The following is a 21,754-nucleotide window of genomic DNA, read 5'->3' as shown; positions in this document are numbered from 1 at the left end:
CAGAAAATCTGAGCAACATCTGCTGTAGAACAATACTGAAAGTTGTGTTTGATTACGTCAGCTATAGAAGGCCATGTCTTGTAAAACAGTATAAGAATAGCATACTTCCTGTTAGTGGTTAGGCAAAATCTTGTATTTGCATGTTTTTGTCTCCTTGCTGCAAGTTATTAAATTTGCCTTAACTGAACCTTATGTGTATTGGTCTTTAAAGTTTTTTCCTTTGACAGATTGGTCCCTCGAGCCGGAAACCCTCACTTCGCCTCGGATCAGACAGGCCAGGTGGCTTGAAACCGTACGGGGAAGAAACCATATCGGTTCTTCTTATTTGAAAAGCCCTCCGACTAAATTGTCGTACAAAAGAGGCCGGCCACTTTCTGATCTGCGACTGAAGGATTGCTCAAGTAAGGTGAATCTACCTTTTTTTTTTCTGTTTTAGATCAGAGACTAGATTTGCATTGTTTTTGTCAGGACTATTATTTTTTATAAGTCAGGGACAAGAAAGATTGCTGTCTTGTCATAGATCAGGGAAACAGGGCAGGTAGGCAGTCATTCTGAAGAGACTATAACAAAATCCGTGGTACCACGTTAAAAAATAAGAAGTTACGTAACGATTAAAAGGTTAGAACAAAATGGGTAATGATTGCACAAAAAGACCCCAAAATCCACGGATAACCGAAGACGTGAAATACATGCAGTCACAGCGTGCTGATAATATTAAATACTATTCAAAATGGGTTAATAAGTATGAATTTGATGGTAAATTAGAAAACCCCTCGCTTGTTAAACTTGTCAAACAGCTTAAAACCGATTCCAAAGGTCGGGTAAAAAAGCAACGTCAATTAGGAATTCCTCAAGCACACAGGTGGATTGAGGAAGTAAATCATAGGGAACAAAAAAGTAATAATTCAAAAGCAATGTTTTTAGATAAGGAGGACAATAACTTAGTAATAGCATCGGCCCCTCCACCTCCCTTACCAGAATATGAAGCAAGTGAACAAGTTATTCCGCCCCCGCGATATCCTGCTGTTACCGTAAGAGACACTACAAAAGCAAAACCGTTCATTAGACATCCCGTCGAGACCACGTCTCGAACACGGGCAGGAAACTCAAAAGGAGACATTGAGTTATATCAAATGGGTAGAAATTCACCATCTATGAGTGAAGAAGAAATATGCCCTCTTATAGAAGTGCCTAATCCTCAGGCAGGGCAAGAAGGTCAGAACCCGACTATTCTAGTGTATAGACCCTGGACTCCGGAAGACATCTGGAAAGCCACTGAGGGAATTCCCCATCCAAAAGTTAATTTTAGAAAGTTCTTAGAAGATTTGCAAGGAATGAGGCTAAGTTATAATTTAAATGGAGAAGAGGTAGAAAAAGTAGTCAGACAAATTGTGGGACCAGATTGGCACATGATTAGTGGCAACTGGAATCCCCGTGACGCTGCACTCAGGCCCCTCCCACATAGCAGTGCAGAGTTAGACAACAGAGTGAAAGGTCTTACAGACCGCATCTCTGATAAATGGAAGCCTAGGGCAGACTGGACTTGTATTAATCAATGCATCCAACAGGAAGGTGAAACTATTGACAGATATTATGCCAGACTATTAGAATGTTTTAATAACCATTGTGGAATGCAGGTTCCTGAAGATCAGACACAAGATTCCCCATATGAGCAGCAGTTAAAGAATGCATTTTTGAAAGGCAGCATTGCACCCATAAGCAGTTTTATTACAAAGCACATGGTAGATCATCGTACAAGTAGATTACAGTTATTATTTGAATATGCCAGGCATGCCGAAAGGTATTTTAATAGCAAAAAGAAAAAGAAAGCCCAAGTATTTTCTGTAGAAGATGGAGCAGAAGTTTGTGTAGTACAGTCCGGGAAAAAGGGCAAGAGAAATGCCCAGGGAAACAAACAATCTGATCAGCGATCAGAGGACTTTGAAGGGCAAAAGAAAATGGGTGAATGTTTTAAATGCGATAAAAAGGGACACTTGGCAAGGGATTGCAAGAAAAACAAGAAGGCAACCACGGAAGTCAAGGAGGGTGAGGACTGACTATATGATGGTCAAGAATCACTAGAAGGGCATAGCAGAGAAAGGACAAATGAGAATGTGATAGAGGGAGTAAAGAATGTGACAGAAGAAATAGAGGAAGTGCAGGAAGTCACAGATAGTGAAGACAATGAAATACTGGATTTGGGCTTATTGAGCTTAGAGCTCTATTTAGCAGACACGAAACCAGAAGTTACACTCCTGGTAGAAGGGAGGGAAGTCAGATTCTTGTGTGACTCAGGGGCATCATGGACCCTGATACATCCCTCCAAACTGCCAGAGAACTCAGAGTCATCTGATTACATATTAGTGAAAGCAGCTAATGGACAGCTGTATCAGGAGCCCTTCTCCCATAATATTGCAATAACTGATGCTGTTTCAGGATTGACCCAGAAAAGCAAAATTGTTGTTTCTGCAAAGTGCCCAGTGAATCTCTTGGGCAGAGGCCTTATGCAGCTATTTAGTATAGCAGTAGTTCCGACTATGCAGGGTATGGAAGCACAGCGACAAATTGATACCTTTGCAGTTCAATCGGAGGGTGAAATGTTTTATTGGTACAGCCAGGACTTGGTTACGACTGGTCCAGGGGCAGTAACCGAAGAGTTAATGAATGTAGCCATCAGCAAGTTCCCCTCCCTTGACATTGATAAACAGCATTTGTTGCACTGTACTCTGTATTATTGTAACACACCAGGACCTGATAAGGAATATGAGCAAGAATTGTTTAGAAATTGTGCAAACAGGTTGATATTATGTAATCTGTACTGGGACATGGAAGGGAACAGTGCAGCCAGCTGTTCATTGCCCCAGGAGTTCTTTGCACTCTATAAATCTAATCGATTACCACACGTTAGCCTAACTAAGGACAAGAATGTAAAATGGGTAGACCTAGGAGAAAAAGTCACGAGATGGGAGAAGCAGACAGAGTTAGAACTGTCAGAACAAGGAATACAAAGGCAGAAGTTAAATTGGATAACTCAGACCCACCCAGCTGTACACTTGCAGTCTAGCAAGGATAGCTGATTAGCACTCCTATTAAAGGAGGAAGAGAATGCCTTACAGAATATACCACAAACTCTTTGGTCAACAGGAAAGTCAGATATAAGACTTATTCGTACAGCGGGACCGGTTACTATTACGCCAAAGCCAGCATTTAGACCACAGAAAAAACAGTATCCCTTAAGAAAAGATGCAGAGGTAGGAATCAAACCTATTATAGCAGCTTTACTTAAGGAAGGGGTGCTGGTGGAATCTCCTGATTCACCATGCAACACACCCTTATTTCCTGTCAAGAAAGCAAATGGAGAGTGGCGTATGGTCCAAGATTTACAACCTGTAAATGACGCAGTAATACCAAGGGCACCTAGGTGCCAGACCCACACACCCTGCTGAATGATTTAAAACCTCAACAGAAATATTTTTCTGTGGTAGATATCAGCAATGCGTTCTTTTCGATACCAATACACCCTGACAGCCAATATTGGTTTGCATTCACATTTCAGGGGAAAAGGTATACATACATGCGACTACCACAGGGATATTGTGAAAGTCCGACAATATTCTCACAAGAAATGGCAAGCAACTTGGCGGGATTTACCCCACCAAGAGGTAGTCAGATTTTGCTTTATGTTGATGATATCCTGCTGGCGGCCCCCACCCAGCAAGATTGTAAAGACGACACCATAGCGCTATTACAATTTTTAGCCACTGAAGGACATAAAATAAACAAAAATAAACTGTAGCTTTAGAGAAAACAAGTTAAATACTTAGGATATCTAATATCCAAAGAGGGCAGGACATTAGATGAGAACAGAAAAGTAGCGATTTTACAAGCACCAAAACCCACTACCAAGAAGGAAATGATGTCCTTCCTGGGTACAACTAATTTTTGTCAGAGCTGGATTCCAAACTATGCCTTGGAATCTGCACCACTGACTAACCTGATATATAAAAAGCCTATGGCAGCACAGGATTTGTTACAATGGACACCAGAAGCAGAATCTGCTTTCTGCAAACTGAAGCAGTTAATAGTGTCATCATTAGTTTTAGGTTTACCAAACTACCACAAACGTTTTTTCCAAACTGTAGATTGTAAGCAAGGTTATATGACATCAGTGTTAACACAGCAGCATGGGGACAAGAAACACCCTATTGCTTATTATTCATCACAACTGGACCCAGTGGCACGGTCTTTACCTCACTGTGTACAAGCAGTAGTTGCAGCTGCAATGGTAGTACAGGCTTCGGCCTCAGTACTTTTGTTCCACCCTCTCACATTGAGAGTGCCTCATGCAGCTGCGATTATTTTACTGCAAGAGAAGATAGCATATCTTTCCCCTGCTAGGCATCTTTCCTGTATGACTATATTGTTGAGCAAACCTCATATGACAGTTGAATGATGTACGACTTTGAACCCTTCTACCTTGCTCCCAACCCCTGCAGATGGCACACCACTCAGCTGCCTGCAGGTGATTGAGCAAAAGACACTGCCTAGAAAAGATCTTACTGATGTCCCCTTGGATGATGCTGAGGTGACATACTACGTGGATGGCTCATGCAAAAGGGGTCCTGCAGGACAGAACCTAGTAGGATATGCAGTAGTTTCTGATACTGAGATTATAGAAGCGAAAGCGTTACCACACAATTTATCTGCACAGGCAGCAGAATCGATTGCCTTGACACGGGCATGTACCTTAGCAAAGGGTAAATGTGTAAACATTTTTACTGACAGCCAGTACACTTTCTCTACTGTACACATTTTTGTGCAACAGTGGAAAAATCGAGGAATGATAACATCTACTGGCAAACTGATCAATCATGCACAGTTTATTTTAGATCTTTTAGAATCTATTCAATTACCCCAGAAAGTAGCTATCTGTAAATGCACAGCTCATACCAAGCAACAGGACAGGATTTCAAAAGGTAATGCAATAGCTGATACAGCTGCAAAGCAGGCAACTTCAGAAGTATTTTATTTGAGTGAGGAATTCCAACCCTCTGAGATTTTAGACTTAGAAATGTTAAAGACAAAGCAGACACGTACTACGCAAGTTGAAAAACAAAGATGGGTAAAACGAGGAGCAATTCTCGAAAAGGGGCTGTACATCTCTAAAGAAGGGAAACCAATATTGCCATCTAATTTGTTTAGATATGCAGCTTTGTTGAGCCATGGGCAGTGCCATGTCTCAACAGGGGGGATGGTACAGCTGGTGAACCAAGTGTTTACGACATTCGGATTCTTAAACTATTCTAAAAAATTTTGTTCGATGTGTCACGTTTGTAATAAACATCATGCACAAGGGGTGTTAAAGCCCAAGCAAGGGAGTTTCCTTACACCACCGTATCCGTTTCATACTATCTGTATGGATTTTATAGAATTGAACAAATGTGAAAATAAGAAGTATTGTCTTGTCATTGTAGATATGTTTTCCAGATGGGTGGAAGCCTTTCCGACTAAAAATCCAGATGCGGCAACGGTGGCAAAAGTTCTCGTTAAATAAATCATCCCTAGATTCGGCATTCCGGAAAGGATCTACAGTGACAACGGCACACACTTCGTAAACCAGACCATACAACAGTTAAGTAAACATTTTGGTATTTCTTTAAAAAATCATTGTGCGTATCACTCACAATCTGCAGGACTAGTAGAGAGGCATAATGGGATTTTAAAGAGTAAGCTAAGGAAGTTAATAGTAGAAACACAGAGACATTGGGTGTACTGTCTGCCCCTGGCACTGTTGAGCATGAGAACTGTTCCAAATGCAAAAGGATTGACTCCTTTTGAAAAAATATTTAGAAGGGCTTATTATATACCTCAGTGGAAATCTCTCATGCCTGCAGACCAGGAAGCTGACAGTACACTAGCTAAGTATATGAGAAATCTGTTGAATTCTAAACATCTGCTGCAGTCAAGTTCTGTTTCAGATAAAGAACGAACCAGACTGTCAGAAGTGGCAGTGTCCCTGGGTACCTGGATTTGGGTGAAGACAGTAAAGAAAAAGAATTGGGCGTCACCAAAGTGGGAAGGTCCATATCAAGTGCTTCTGTCGACACCCACTGTAGTCAAGATAGCGGAGCGTGCCTCCTGGATCCACCTGACACACTGCAAATTGGTTAAAAACTTTGAATTGGACAAAAATCTTGTCACATGCCAAGAGTAAAAATGACAGAGCCCAGAAGAAACAGGAATGCAGAACAATCTCTTCTTCAGAAGTATTGTATAATCATCCTGTTAACTGTACTAGTGACAATAACCTTTTTGCTGTGGCATTTCCTTTTCCCAGCCACACAGACTGAACTGAATAAACGTGAAGCGTTACTCATAGACTGGCATCCAAACTTTAACACTTACCAGGCAATTAAATATGTGTATGCTGAGACTTTCAATGTTTCGAATTGCTGGATTTGCACAGCTTTGCCGACAGCATACAGTGGGTTATTAATGACTACTGTCCCCCTAGGGATCAATGAGACCTGGGAAAACTTGATTTATGATACCTCAACCATTACATCACAAGATAAAATAGCATTGCACTTGTCTGTTCCTCAAAAGGGAACTGTGTGTTTTTATAAAAATGATACTGTTCAGGTGGGTTGGAGCAATTGCAATGTGACTGTTCCTTATAAATGTTACACTAAAGGTAACAGTGTAGATTTTTATTGTAATACAAATTATGATTCATTTCTTGGATTGATGCACAAAACACTTGATGAAGTAAAACATAATTCTGTTCTTTATAAAATACTGTCTATAATTGATAGAATAATGTTTCATGCAGGGCGAGTGTATATTCATAGCAAAGTTACTACTAAAGTAGAGGACTGTTATTTTGTGTGTGGCAGAAAGGCATACAAATGGTTACCTGAGAATTGGTCCGGCAGTTGTTTTTTCGGTTACCTGGTTCCGGCCATATGACACACTGCAGTTTTGCCTTGAGGAAAAATTCTAAATGTCTGAGAGGTCGTCAAGAAACCTGTAAATCCAGTGAGACAAATCAATGCACGTTGAAAAGACGATCATTCTATAGGCAAAGGACTGACACATATGGACTTGAGTGATAGCGTTATATCGTGGGCAGGCATATTACCAGCATATGGAGCAGTGAAACCGATCTGGGACCTGAGAAAACTATTTAAACTGCTCGAAGTGATGAGCAATGCAACTTTTTCCACCCTCGAATTGGTGACTGATGAACTGAATGCTATGAAAACTGTAGTGCTTCAAAACCGCATGGCTCTCGACTTCACCCTAGCGGTGAGAGGTGGTACTTGCGCTTTAATCCAAAAAGAATGCTGTTCATATATTCCTGACCATAAACATGAGATAGACAATCATCTTGAGGTGATTCAGCAAGTGTCGGCCATGACAAAACCAGGCCCAAACCGACTGACGGACTTTTTCCAGAAATGGTTTGTGGGTGGGGTACCATCCTAATGAACATCCTGATTGCCATTTGTGTAGGAATGCTCCTACTGGGAGTATGTGTTTGCTGTGGCATCCCCTGTATGAAAAGACTGATTAAAGACTTTATAGACATGTCAGTTTCTGAAACCTTATATCAAAGTACTGAGTTTGAAGAACTGTTAAAAGATTGAAAATGCTTTCATAAGTTTAAACTGAATGACTCTCTTAACTGCAAATCCTAAGTGGAAGAGGTTAGGAGAAGAAAACAAACTGTTTATGCTTATTTTGAAAGTAGAATAAAAGTATTAAAAGGGGGGAAATGTCAGAAAAATATGTATTGGTATATGTATTAGTAATATGCTTAGTGCATTTAGAGTTTGAAAAGAGTTAACACATTTATTCTATTTCATACTGCATAAATCTGTACAAATTGCAGATGCTTTCTGACCTTATATCGTCAGCTAAAATCTTTGCTTATGCTTGGAAATTTACTGAGAAGCAGATGATTTCTGCTTGTGTTAGGGAAATAATGAATAGAACAATACTACTTGTATAAATGTTATGAGACTTAGACAAGGAGTTCCGCTTGTGCTGTGAGAAAATACACAGCTGTAGAAGCTATAGATAATTAGAACAAAGACGGTTTGAAAATATGAACTGTAATCAGCATTTTCTTATGCCTGAGTTAGAAAAGTACCTTGAAATGTAACACATGTATTAGAATTGTACAATAGGGACCTGTAACGGGTTAGTGCCCACCAAGGCCAGGTTGTTTTTCTCAAAAAGATTCTCACAAATTTAGTAAGAAGTGAAAAAAGAACGACACCAAGAACCACACGAAAGCTTTTTTCCAAGAAGTCTGCTTTTATCACAGAAAAACTCACTGAAATTTATCTAAAACATGTTCCAAAGTCACAGATAAAATCACATGAGTATTCCAAAAAGACAGATAAAATCACCCAAGCCACAAAATCCATTCAATTATCAAGTAGCAATTAAATCATGAAAACAAAAAGTAAGTAAAGTAGTAAAACCTCTACTAAAATTAAAGTTCAGTGTGCTGCAATTGCGAAGTGTAAAATGAAGGGTTCAAAAAAACATCTTAATTAAAAATCAAAAAAAATAAAAACAAAAAATGACTAATCATAAATAAAAATGAATTATCATCTGGAAAGTCTTCAGAACAGAAAAGTGTTGTGAAATGTTGCTTAAAAATGTGTTTTGGATTTTCAGAATTTGTGTTTGGATTGTTTGTGAATACTTAAAAATTTTTCTTGACAAATTATTTTGTAATGTGTTTTTTTGATTTTCATTTCCCATTTGGATCCCATTTATATTTTCATTTATATTTTGCAAATTATAGAGATGCAATTCCATGTGGGATGTTCTAATATGTGCCATGTCATTAATGTTAAATATAAAAGAGGGGGGGCTAATTATATGTAATAAATTGTGGATGTTTCCGGTGATAGGCCTTCATATGATGGGAGACCTGTGGTGCCTTCCCAAATTTATCCAATTTTAATTGGCTATTTTCCAAATAAAGAGCTTAACACCCTGCATGATCATTGCTTCGAATTTTAAAATTTGATTTTAAAGGGCAAACACTTAATGCAGCAGTGAGAAATGACACAGCAGTTTCTTTTAAACCCCCCCAAGAAAATAAACTTAAATTTTTGAAAAGTTAGTTTTGAAAACTGAAAGAAAGTATATTGAATGAACAAGAAATGAATCATCCAAAACACTTGCAAAAAGAAAAAAGAAATGTATGAACACTGTGATTGAAAAAAAAGGAAGGAAACATACATGCAAGGGGGAGGAATAAGGAGGAAATGTCAGACGGTTCAGAGACACACTCACACGCTATATAGCCTTTGCTTATGTTACAGAGAATATTTTACTTCTGTGATACTATTTGAACAGGCAATGAAAAGGTTAGCCACTAAATAATTTATCTAGTGAAAATCTATTACAACAGGCCATCAATGAAAAGGTCTAATGAAAATAGCAAAAAACCCAATTGGGAATAAATCCACTACAATTCATGGAGCAGATAAAGGAAAAAGCCCGGGGAATGATTCACTGGGTAACAGCATTGATTACATGACTAAATTGAGTGATTCTTAATTGTCGAAATACATGAGGGTATTTCCCACTTCCTTGCCACTTTCTAACCACTTTGCTACTCTTTCTGATCACTTTGGATTCATGCTACTCCCCTCATCTGTTTAATGGTAACAGTCATCATCAAAGTTGTTCTATTGTTTTTCTCATCAAATAGGGTTTGAATTCATGGACCATAAACAGATCCAACTTCCAAAACTAAACATCAACTTGTCAATTTTGCTGAACAGATGCGCACTTTGGGAGGGGGTATCTTTTTGCATCTTTCTAAGTTCTTCATGGCAATGTACACATTGGGTGCTCATGTGAGATATGGGTGGCATCATATTACTATCCATGTAATTTAAACATAATATTACAATATTCATTTGGATGACATCTGTATTTTATGATCAGGCTTATTTATGATCTCTGAAGGATTCCTATCAACATATCTTCAACAATATTCAATTCCAAACTACTACACCTTTACTCTACAATAACTTCATTATCTGGACATTATACACATTATCATAAGGACATTATTCACACAAACCACATTTCAAAACTACATCGCAAAAATTTTTTTTCAAACCTTCTACACTTAAAAATCCAACCCCACCATATCAAAAGAGGGCAGAGGCAACATTTCCAATCAGCTCAGCAGTGCAAGCAGTGCAGGCAGAGGAGATTTGCAAGTGAGGTGGAATTTTCCAATTTTTTGAGAATTTTTGAATTTTTTTTCTGATTTTTTTCTTGAAGGAACTCTTTTTAACTCTAGCAGCAGAGGTCATATCTCTCACACTAAATCTACAGGGTTTAAAATACAAACCACAACACCCTACACACCAAATATTCACACTCAACAGTTTTGGTCACACAATACACATCACAAGGATCCTATTTGACACCTACAACAGTCACTGCAATGTTGGTTTTAACCCTCTTTGAAGAACTTGAAGAACTAACTACCACCTAAACCGGTTTTTGTCTTTAAAGAGGGCCAATAAAGGAATTATTTAAGGAGAAAGAAAAAAAAAAAGAAAAAGAAAAAAACAAAAAAAGTACACAAAAGATGTGGTGCCTGTGTGCCCACCACTTTCAATGTGATGTGGTGCAATATCATACCTCCCCTCTAGGAAACAAGCTACATACCATACTCCTAGGAACTATTGCCTCTAGAGGGGTCATACTTGATTTTATGTGGGTGCCTGGGGGAGGGTTTCTATGTCTTGGGGATGTGCACCAACTGTCAAAGTTTCTATGTGGGCAAATATGACGGAATGTAAAGGAAGAAAGAAATTACATCTCTTCTATGAACAAGACACTAAGACGCCCAACTCCTGCCCAGATCCCAAAATTGTTCTGGAACCAGTGTTTCAGATTGCTGAGGGTGACTGGGAATCCACCTTGGGCCACCGTGAACTAGAATGGCAGTTGAGACTGAATGCAGGAAGCCACCAGGTCTGAATGGGATGATCAGCATTAAATCAGGTCCTCAAGCTTAGGAGGGCTGGGGAGGGCTAGGTTATAACTCTCCTTTGACTCTCTCTTCATACTACAGCATCCCCATTACCCTTTTACAATATTAAATTACTGAACATCTTACTAATTACTAAAAAACTAAATGAAATGGTATATGGATGGGCATCAAAAATATGGGCATACATTTTATTGCATGTCTTTATCAGTGCAAAGTAATAATAAAAAAAAAATAATAAAAGAAAAACTGACAATCCAAACACACCTGACACATACATCTACAACAGCATACAACCCCAACCAGATAACAGACTTTTATGTTTCTGAAACCTAGGAAGGAAACCTAGAAAGTGGTGTTTTTATGATTAGTTTTTTTTATTAAGTTATTTGTTTGCAGAAAACATTGCATTTTTTTAGTTTTTATAATGACTAACTTTTTAACAACTTTTTAACAATCCACACACCTTAGTACTAGACTTACTAATTAAATAATTAGTAATTAATTAGGCTATTTTTTTAATGTTGGTTACTACTGCATGCTGTTTTTGTTTGATAAAGCTCAAGCTCAGGACTGCCTAAAGCTTAATGTGATTTTTTCTTTATCTTTTTTTTTTACTTCAGTGTGTTTTTATCTGTGTGTTTTTGGAACACTTCAGAAATAAAAATACAGCCTTGTGGACTTTAGCAGAGTTCTGGTTCCTTTCTTCAAGGTCGTGGATTATTCTTTGCTTCTCACAAATTTAGTCATGTCAGCAGAAAATCTGAGCAACATCTGCTGTAGAACAATACTGAAAGTTGTATTTGATTACATCAGCTATAGAAGGCCACGTCTTGTAGAACAGTATAAGAATAGCATACTTCCTGTTAGTGGTTAGGCAAAATCTTGTATTTGTATGTTTTTGTCTCCTTGCTGCAAGTTATTAAATGTGCCTTAACTGAACCTTAAGTGTATTGGACTTTGAAGTTTTTTCCTTTGACACCTTCCATGGGGTTATGTCTACTGACTGCTAAGCTTTGTTTATCTTTGCAGCGTGGGTTTGCGTGGTGCGCTGCAGTGCTCAGCAAGGAAGGCTGTCAAAAAAATGTCTGAGAAAGCCAATGATATATTAAATACTGATAAGCCCTGTTTCACTTAACTAGGGCCATTAAACCCCTTAGTGATGTACTTGGCAGGTGGAATGCATCATAGATAGCCAACCACACAGGCTACACCTACAGCTGAGCTAAAGGTTGCACACACCCTACAATCTGATTTCCCCCCATACTCTGCACCATTAGAGTGCAGACCTGGGAATTTTAACTGAGAGAATACTATGTGCTGCTGAAGGTCTGCTACATATGTATGTGCTAGATGCTGAGGTCAATGCAGCTGCTGCTGATGCTGACCATTGACCTGAACTGAGAAGGTGAAGAGGTTTCAGGACCAGAGAAACCTACCAGAAGCTACATGAGCTGGAGATTGTTGAGCGGTACAGAGTGGACAAGGACATACTAAAACAACTCACTGAGCTCTGCCGACCTCACCTCAGACCCAGAACCAACAGGGGGACCCCATCGCAGTGGAAGCAAAGGTATGTGTAGCCCTTAGGTTGTTAATTAGAGGTGCTTTCCAAAGACTGACTGGAGACATGATGGGGGTCTCACAGGCATCTGTTTCTAGGGTACTCCACCACTTCCTGAATGCCATGCTACCACATGCCAGTGAGCACATTTATTTTTCCCACACTCCTGAGGAGAGGGCCAGCAGAATGCAACTGTTCTACCATGTAGCATACTACCCTGAAGTACTGTTTGCCATAGATTGCACTCATGTACACATCAAGGCACCACCCAGTGAAGAGGGTAGAATCTACATCAACCGCAAGGGATACCACTCCATCAACTGCCAGGTCATGTGCAATGCCCAGGTCATTATCCTAAATGTGTGTGCTGGCAGCCCTGACAGTTATCATGACTCCCATATCTGGCATGCATCACAGCTGTATCAGATGTTTGCTAGTGGGACATCCCACATGGCCATTTACTTGGGGATGCTGGCTATGCACTGGAACTGTGGATGATGACACCCATCAGAAATGCACACACACCCACAGAAGAACTCCATAATAATGAGGCACACTCACAAAATAGGAAAATCATAGAGTGTGTGTTTAGGTTGTTGAAATTATGGTTCCGGTGCCTCAATATATCTGGTGGAGCCCTACAGTACTCTCCATCCGCATGTGCAGAGATGTTCACAGTATTTGCCATGGATCAGCAAAGGGGAGGGATACACAGCGCCCCACCAGTGTCTAGGTCACCACAGCTGCACCCACAGGGGCACTTGGAGGAGGAACCCCCTGAGCCTGTCCTTGTAGGCAGACGTAGGAGTGCCCAATATGCCTTGGCCTTGGCCAAGAGACAATGCATAGCACATGCAATGACAACCTAAGGCCCTATGGACTGACACCTTACTCTGACTCACATACATTTTAGTAAAAATGACAGACAGGCCACACAACCTGTACCTCACCATATATTGGCTGTGGACTGTGTGCATCAGAGTTAGCCCTGAACTACAGGTCTGCCAACTGCTGCATTCACATGGTAAGTCACTCTACTTTACACCACTTGTAAGGGGTACTACAATATGGTAGCATATGTATGGACCTGCCACATGTATGCAAGGAAATATAGTGGGATATATATAGTGTGTTACTGGGCTACTTGAAGAGCTCTATAGTGTGCTACTAGGCTACATGTAGAGATCAACAGGTACTCGGTTGACTAGCATGTGCTCCATAATATCCACTAGGCCACATGGCTGGAAACTCCACGGCATTATTCCAGGGAGATGCCAAAGAGTCGGGTCACAGCACATGTCTATGCCAGCAGAGCCTAGGCTAGTCATCCCCTGACCCAAATACATCAGTGTCCCCATACAACTGCTGTGACAGTAAGTCTGCAATGACATGCAAACAGATCAGACAATTTATGTATGCTCTTGATAGTGTGAGGAATGAAACCCCTGTGTCTGGTGGTTGGTGTGGCTCACTGGGCCAGAGACAGTCGCATGATTAATGGTGCTGATGGTTCGAATCTGGCAGAATCTAACATCTTTTGCATGTCAGACACTCATATGGTGGTATTCGCACAGACTGTCATAATTCCTTAATATGTTACTGCACGAAAGCTGTACAAAGTCAGACTGAATGGGGTCACAAAGGGCCATACCTACAGACAGACATTATACATGATCTGAGTAACCTATCAGGCAGCTAGTATAACAGCAGGCTGCAACAGGTCAAATTAGCTGCAGACTGTAAAGGCCATCACTTAAATGTGTCAGTAGTTACAACAAGTCAGTGAGCACTGTTTACAGCATAGTACCAGAAAACCACAATTGTATGAGGAACACACCAGCCATATGAGGAGAATTGCTAGACATTCTGCAAAAATATGCACAGGGAGGGAGGTATGCAGACTGTCACCCTGTGTGTGGTGTTATATCATGTACCCCAGTCACATGATACCGCTCAACCTCTTAGAGCAGGAAATCTGGCCAAAGCCATGAATAAAAGTGGGACCAAGGCCCACAGATAGGGACAGGTTTTAAATAGTTGCTCCTACAAATGTAGAATGTCAATAGAATAACAGGTCTTGCATTAGCATGAATCGCCTGATGTGTATGGTGACTGAAACTCAAATGTCTGTTATTAATTATTGACTTCAGTCTTCACTGACCTGCCAGTAATTTGCCAGAAAACCACAATATTATGTGAATGGACCAAGAATATGAGGCAAACTTCTGGACAGTCTGTGAAGCTCTGTACAGTTGTGAGGTATGAGTCACATATTTAGGTCAGCAAACAGCCAGGGAATGCCTTAGACAATATCAGGTAACTGCAGTATTGTGGTAACAGGTGCAGCAGCCAATGGCCTGCAGCACACATAATCCTGGACTGGAGTACATGTAGCTCTGGTCTGGAGTCACCTTGTCAGTACTGACAATCACACTGGGCATGCTCCTACATTTAGCTTACTTGAGCTCAAGTCTGTGCCCTCTACTGCCCAAAGACCTGCTATGTGGAAATATGTCTGTATATACATACAACTCTATATATATATATATATATATATATATATATATATATATATATATATATATATATATATATATATATATATATATGTCTCTCCCTATCCCTCTCACTTTTGATTAGTGTCTCTGTCAGTATGTGGCATATATATATATATATATATATATATATATATATATATATATATATATATATATATATATATCATAACAAGAGGTACATATAACTATATAAAGTACAATGATACATAGACTCCCCACATATATCTACATAACACATTTACATAACATACACACACAACAACATTTAAGGAGACATCCCTGTTACACACATTTATATAGATATGATGGATGGGGATGTACAAATGTCCCCACATACCACAGAATGCTGGGGTTATCTGCATTTACACATCACAACATTTGTCCGATGGAACCAAACCAAGGCTGTAACAGTACATAACCCACTCACGCACAGACCTCTGTGCCTGTAGACTGTCACCCTGTAGAAAGACACAGGTATGCAAGTGGTGTGATGTACAATGGGTACAACACATGCCTTGGAGAGGCCATATTGCCCCTGGCCACATGTCCACCTATCAAACTGCAAGTAGCCACATATGGCCAGACAGGTGAGTGTACACACATAGCAGGGATATTACCAGGTATCCCAGCCATAGGACACTAGATGCAATAACAGTACTAAGCAGTATCACTCTGCAGGCCACACATGCTGTCTAACAGAAGGCCACTTTGTGTACTCCACACCTACTGTGCCTGTAGCAACATATGCAACAGATGTAACCTTTGACATGTGCAATAAGTACTGTGAGCTGTACTGCATAATACTAGATAGGTAAGAGTTCTAATCTCACATCATCCAACTCTGTGTGTGTATATCAGTATATCCCTTCACAGCAGTATGGACATGCCTATATGGGCTATCTCTGTGCAATGGTATGCATTTTATGGCCCTGTGACTGGCTTCTGGCCTCTGAAGTCCCTCCTCCACAAGGCCTGCTGATGTAATCCACCTTAAGAGCACTGGCTGACAATCTAATAACAGGTAAACACTGTGGTGCATGTGATATGTACTGCAAGCTGTAGTGTATAACTTGGGAGATAGGGGTTCTAATCTCACCTCATCTAACTTGTCTGCGTGTGTTGCCTGTGTGTGTAAATATATCCCCCTGCCACACCTTAGACAAGCCCATATGGGCTATCTCTGTGCAATGGTCATGCATTTTATGCCCTGTGACTAGCTGGTGGCCTCAACATTGCCCTCCTTTACAAGGCCTGCTGATGTTATCCACCTTAAGAGTACTGGCTGACAATCTAATAACAGATAAACTCCATAGTGCATGCAATAAGTACTGCAAGCTGTAGTGTGTAACAGTAGATAGGTACCTGCAAGCTGTAGTGTGTAACAGTAGAGAGGTAGGGGTCTATTCTCATATCATCCAACTTGTGTATGTACATATATCACCTTGTGACACTACAGACATGCCCATCTGGCATGTCTCTGTTCAATGGTTATGCATTTTAAGGCCCTGTGACTAACTGTTGGCCTCAACATTGCCATCCTTTACAAGGTCCACTAATGGCATTGACCTTAAGAGTGCTGGCTGACAATCTAATAGCTCTGTGGCTCATGCAATAAGTACAGCAAGCTGTAGTGTATAACAGTAGAGAGGTAGGGGTTCTATTCTTACATCATCCAACTTCTGTGTGTATGTACATATATCCCTTTGCAGCAATACAGACATGCCCATCTGACTTATCTCTGTGCAATGGTTATCCATTTTAAGGCTGTGTGACTAGCTTTTGGCCTTAACATTCACATTCTTTACAAGGCCTGCTGATGTCATCCACCTTAAGAGTGCTGGCTGACATTCTGATATCAGATAAACTTTGTGATGCAAGCAATACTTACTGTAAGCTATAGTGTGTATTACTAGATAGGTAGGATATTCTAATCTCACAGTATCCAAGTTTTGTGTGTGTGTGTGAGTGTGTGTGTGTGTGTGTGTGTGTGTGTGTGTGTGTGTGTGTGTGCGTGTGTGTGTGTGTGTGTGTGTGTGTGTGTGTGTGTGTGTGTGTGTGTGTGTGTGTGTGTGTGTGTGTGTGTGTGTGTACCAACAGGCAACAGAGATACACAAAGTTTGATGTGTAGTCAAGACACATGCCAGCATATAGTACCTGTTTTGGCCCACAACTGCCATGGCATAACACTACTACACTACACAAACACATGTAAATTAATATAGTCACCCTGTTCATCAGACACATTTGCAGGTCCCTGCATTGATTGCATGGATGGCAAGGATATGGCACAGGTATAATCACATGCATAGTGTGTGGTGTGCGGTGCCAGAGGCCTAGGGTGTGCTAACAGTTGACAGCTGATTTTGGTTTGAGTTTGAATTGAGCTGTATTTGGCTGTGTTTGGACCTTTGTCCACCCACTAATTATGGCTTTGTCCTGATATCATACTGTAGGAGGTTGAGAGGTATGTTAGACATAGCTCTCAACCAGACAGGTATGAATGTGCATGAAACAGGAACATAGCCAGAGCATATCATGGACATTCATGGACACTTTCACAGTGTTAGACCTATTTATGTGTGACATTGACAGACTGAGAGGAGATGAATTACAGTACATCATTTGATGTTACAGGAGTATTCACCCTTACTTAGTGTCACTATGTCTTACGTGTAATTCACTATCTTTACTACAACAGGTGACCGTTGTAGGAGGGATTGACAGGGACAGAGTATAGATGTGATTCAAAGCAGGGACAGTTGAGAGGCATGCCTGTAGGTGTTGGACAGCAGAGTATCTCTGACATGTCGATATCATGGATCTAATACAAGCCTATTCTTGTAATCCCTATTCCCCATACCTCCATCCTCCCATCTGCATCCCAATTTATGAGGAAATCTAGTACATACCTTGTAGAGTGATGTATTCCTTTTTTTGAAGCATTCCTCTGCAAATGCTTTGCACACACACAGTATGTCTGAGTAAAATCACAGATTTACCTGTTCCCCATAAGCAGTTGCTTGCCTTTTATAGGTAATGCTCATTAACGGGTAATTGCCTCTGCAGCAATCTGTGGCTCAGAATTGCTAATTGCATCCACAGCAGCTGCATTGCATTATTATTAGCCAATGACATGGCACCACAGTGCAATATATGAGGCCTTCATGTAGGCCTTGGCCCCTTTCTTAGCTCCTGAGATGGACATTACTGAGGTGTGGAGACTACATAATCACAGAGGGTAAGCACAAATACTGACCACTGTAGAGATGTATGAAGTATGTCCACACAGTTTTGCCTCGTATGTTTGGTCAGTATCCCATGACAGTGTGGTCATCTAGCAGTTCACTGGCAAACATTGTGGGGTGAGGTCAGTAAGGGGAGAGAGACATGTGAGTATCACACTTCATACCCATCAGAATATGCATGCTAATGTGGTAGCTGCTATTCTATCAAATTACTATCTTTGTAGGGGCAAACTGTGAAATATGTCCCTATCTCTGGTCCTTTGACCCCTTAGTGTATGGTTGTGTCCAGATCACCTGTTACAGGGAGTTAAGAGGTATGGTCAGTCTGTAGCAGTTACAGTAACATAGAGCTGTGTATGCTCTAGGACACATAGGGAGAGTATGAACACTTTGGAGGCCAGCAAGCTGTACATGTAACTGTGGCAGCCCTGTCATTACAGCAGACCCAGGGTGAAGGTACCCTTTACAGTCCAATAGAGGCATCTGCTTAAGGTACATCCTGTTATGCAACAGTGCCAATAGCAGTCTTAATGAAGAGATGAAAAGTCAGCAAGCAAAGGAGAGTAGTAGTGCTGACACTGAATTCATCCTCAAGTCTTGGTGAGTATATTCATGAGGTAGATATTTTTTTCTACAAAATCTCACTAAGACGACACTGATATATAGACTGTATTTATATAGCATATATCATGGACAGAAATACGTCAAAAATTAAAAAATATAGCTTGGTGCACAAGACCCAGGATAAAAAAGTGCCTGATCCTGGTAGGCACACTGGTGCCAGGACTGGAAAGAATGACAGTGTAGAATCCTCAAAATACAGAAACATTCCTACAGTCGGACCAGGCCAGGCCCAGGGGGATGATGAACCCCCTGTTGTAGAAGGAAGTAGCAGTCCACAAAAATCATAAAAATGATACGCCAAAGAAGAGCCATAAAGATGATAGAGTGGACTATTGAGAATAAGAAAGATGTTATGCATTGTCACTATTATGCAAAAAGCCCAGAATTTCCAGACACTATACATAGATTAAGATTAAAGATTAAGAGATAAATTAGAGGAAAGAAAAATACTTACGGAAGAAAAACTGTCAGAAGCTTCAAATAAACATTCTGGTTTAAGCACTTGGGCTTCAGGCCAGTTATTTTACATTAAGAAGGTTTGTGGTCTGCACTCTTGTGGGAGGAGAGGCCGGACTCTGCCCTTCTGAGCTGGGAATTTCTGGTTAAATGCTTATAGTGCCTGCATATTTCAAATGTATCTTACTGAAATTGGTACACCTTGTTTGCTGTAGCATAGACTAGATCCAGGCCTGCTGAATCTAGCTCTGTTTGTATGCTTGTTGTTTGTTTGCTTGTTATTTCCCTGAAACACTAATACCACCTAAAATGAGGCTTTTCAGCGCTTCTGTGGATCCCTAGTGAGATCTGCATTGCTTACTGTACTCATTTCCTTGTTTCACTTAAAAGAAAGTTACTGTTTGTCATTTTTGCATTTAAGTTACCTGTAACACATTGCATTTAAGTTACCTGGCACTTGCTCACTAAAGCAATTATATAAGTCAGCACTAAAAAATTAAAAGCACTACACCCTCACAAACTCCCCTTAAGTACCTTGTTCCCCATTGGCCCTTTTTTCAATTATAAAGGAATTCCCAATACTATTCTAGCATGTCCAAAGGTCAGTTGTCAATCTTCTCTCTGGTCCAGCTGGTGAATCTGGGAATCTTGAGGCAATGTTACAACTGCCTTATGTACACAGACAACCCTCTCCTCCTCCCAACAAATTCCAACACATGTGAGAGATGCATCCATATAGCCAAACTGGAGGCTAAGCTCTCTCAACTCAGTACTGGCATAACCAGTCAGGAGGAGAAGGAAACCACACTCACTACAATTCCAGTCTCACATAGACCTACCATGACAGCAAACCAAACACATAAACACACAAAAACATACTCGGAGGCTCTAAATAAAAATCTGCCTAAGCAGCACAGACCTCCAAAGCAGACACCCAAGCAACCACTACCCCAAAACAAAACACATGCAACACATAGCTCACAAAGCCAGTGTGCCAAACAGTCACAGCCCTTAAGGCTAAACAACACACCTGATACACTTGTAATAGGTGACTCTATCGTCAGGCACACTGACGTCCCGCTCACCAGGCTGAACAAGGAGAAGGTCACAGTGAGCTGCCTGTCGGGCGCTAGAATCTGCCACATAACACAAGCACTCAGGTCACTCCAAGGCAGTACAAATATGACTCAGTCATTGTCCATGCTGGTGTGAATGATCTGAGACGTACTTCCCTGGACTACATGAACGGAGACATAGAGGAGCTCTCTGAGCATGTGGCCCAGGCCGGTATGACCCTGACCTTGAGTAGCATCTTACCCTCACCAAGAATGATGCCACAATATGAAGACAAGATGATCAATTTCAACAATTGGCTTAAGTATTGGTGTCATTCAAAGGGGATCCAATGCCTGTTAGCCTGGGATGACATGCTCGACAAGCCATGATGCTTCGCTAGGGACGGCTTGCACCTGTCACCCCTGGGCTTTCGGATATTGGCAAAGGCTCTTGCTACCCCATAGTGCCTTTTTTTAGGCAAGGCTCAAAAGACAAACCCACCTCCATAGGTATCACAAGGGATAAGAAACTAAGAGTAATGCTACTCAACGCCAGAAGTCTAAACCTCAAGATGCACACACTCGAAACTCTCCTTAGCATGGAGAACATCGATATCTGTGCAGTAACAGAAACCTGGTTCAAGGCTCCTGAGAGCAACCCAGCATTACCAGGTTATACCTCATACCATGCTTTTCGGCCCCAAAACTTGGACCGACCCACAAAAAAAGGGGGAGTATCAATATTCGTCAAAGATACCCACACCTCCAGGTTGGTGGCACAGCACGAAGCATCAGAGACTATCCATGTGCAACGGACAGTGGGTAAAACTGCCTTCCAGTTTATAGCCTGCTACAGACCACCCTCCCTAACCCAGGAACCCCACTCGGCCTTCCTGAGAACACTGGAAAATATGAAGGTCTCTCCAAACACCATTATATTGGGCGACTTCAACTACCCAAACATAGACTGGGAGCATTACTCTAGCTCCAACACCCTAGCCCAAAGGTTCCTAGAATTTATAAACTCAAATGCTATGGAACAACTTGTTACCACTCCCACAAGAGGGGAAAACATACTGCACCTGATCATCACCAACATGGGGACTCTATGCTCCAGACTAGAAGTGTATCCCTCACTGGTAAGATCAGACCATAAACTAATCTCACTGGATATTCACATCCCGACCCCACCCCTGCCCAGAAAACCACAG

The sequence above is a fragment of the Protopterus annectens genome, chromosome 6.part0 (assembly GCF_019279795.1).
Source record: "Protopterus annectens isolate FY-2018-M chromosome 6.part0, PAN1.0, whole genome shotgun sequence".
NCBI classification, from domain to species: Eukaryota; Metazoa; Chordata; order Ceratodontiformes; family Protopteridae; genus Protopterus; species Protopterus annectens.
Note: the sequence above shows the minus strand (reverse complement) of the source record.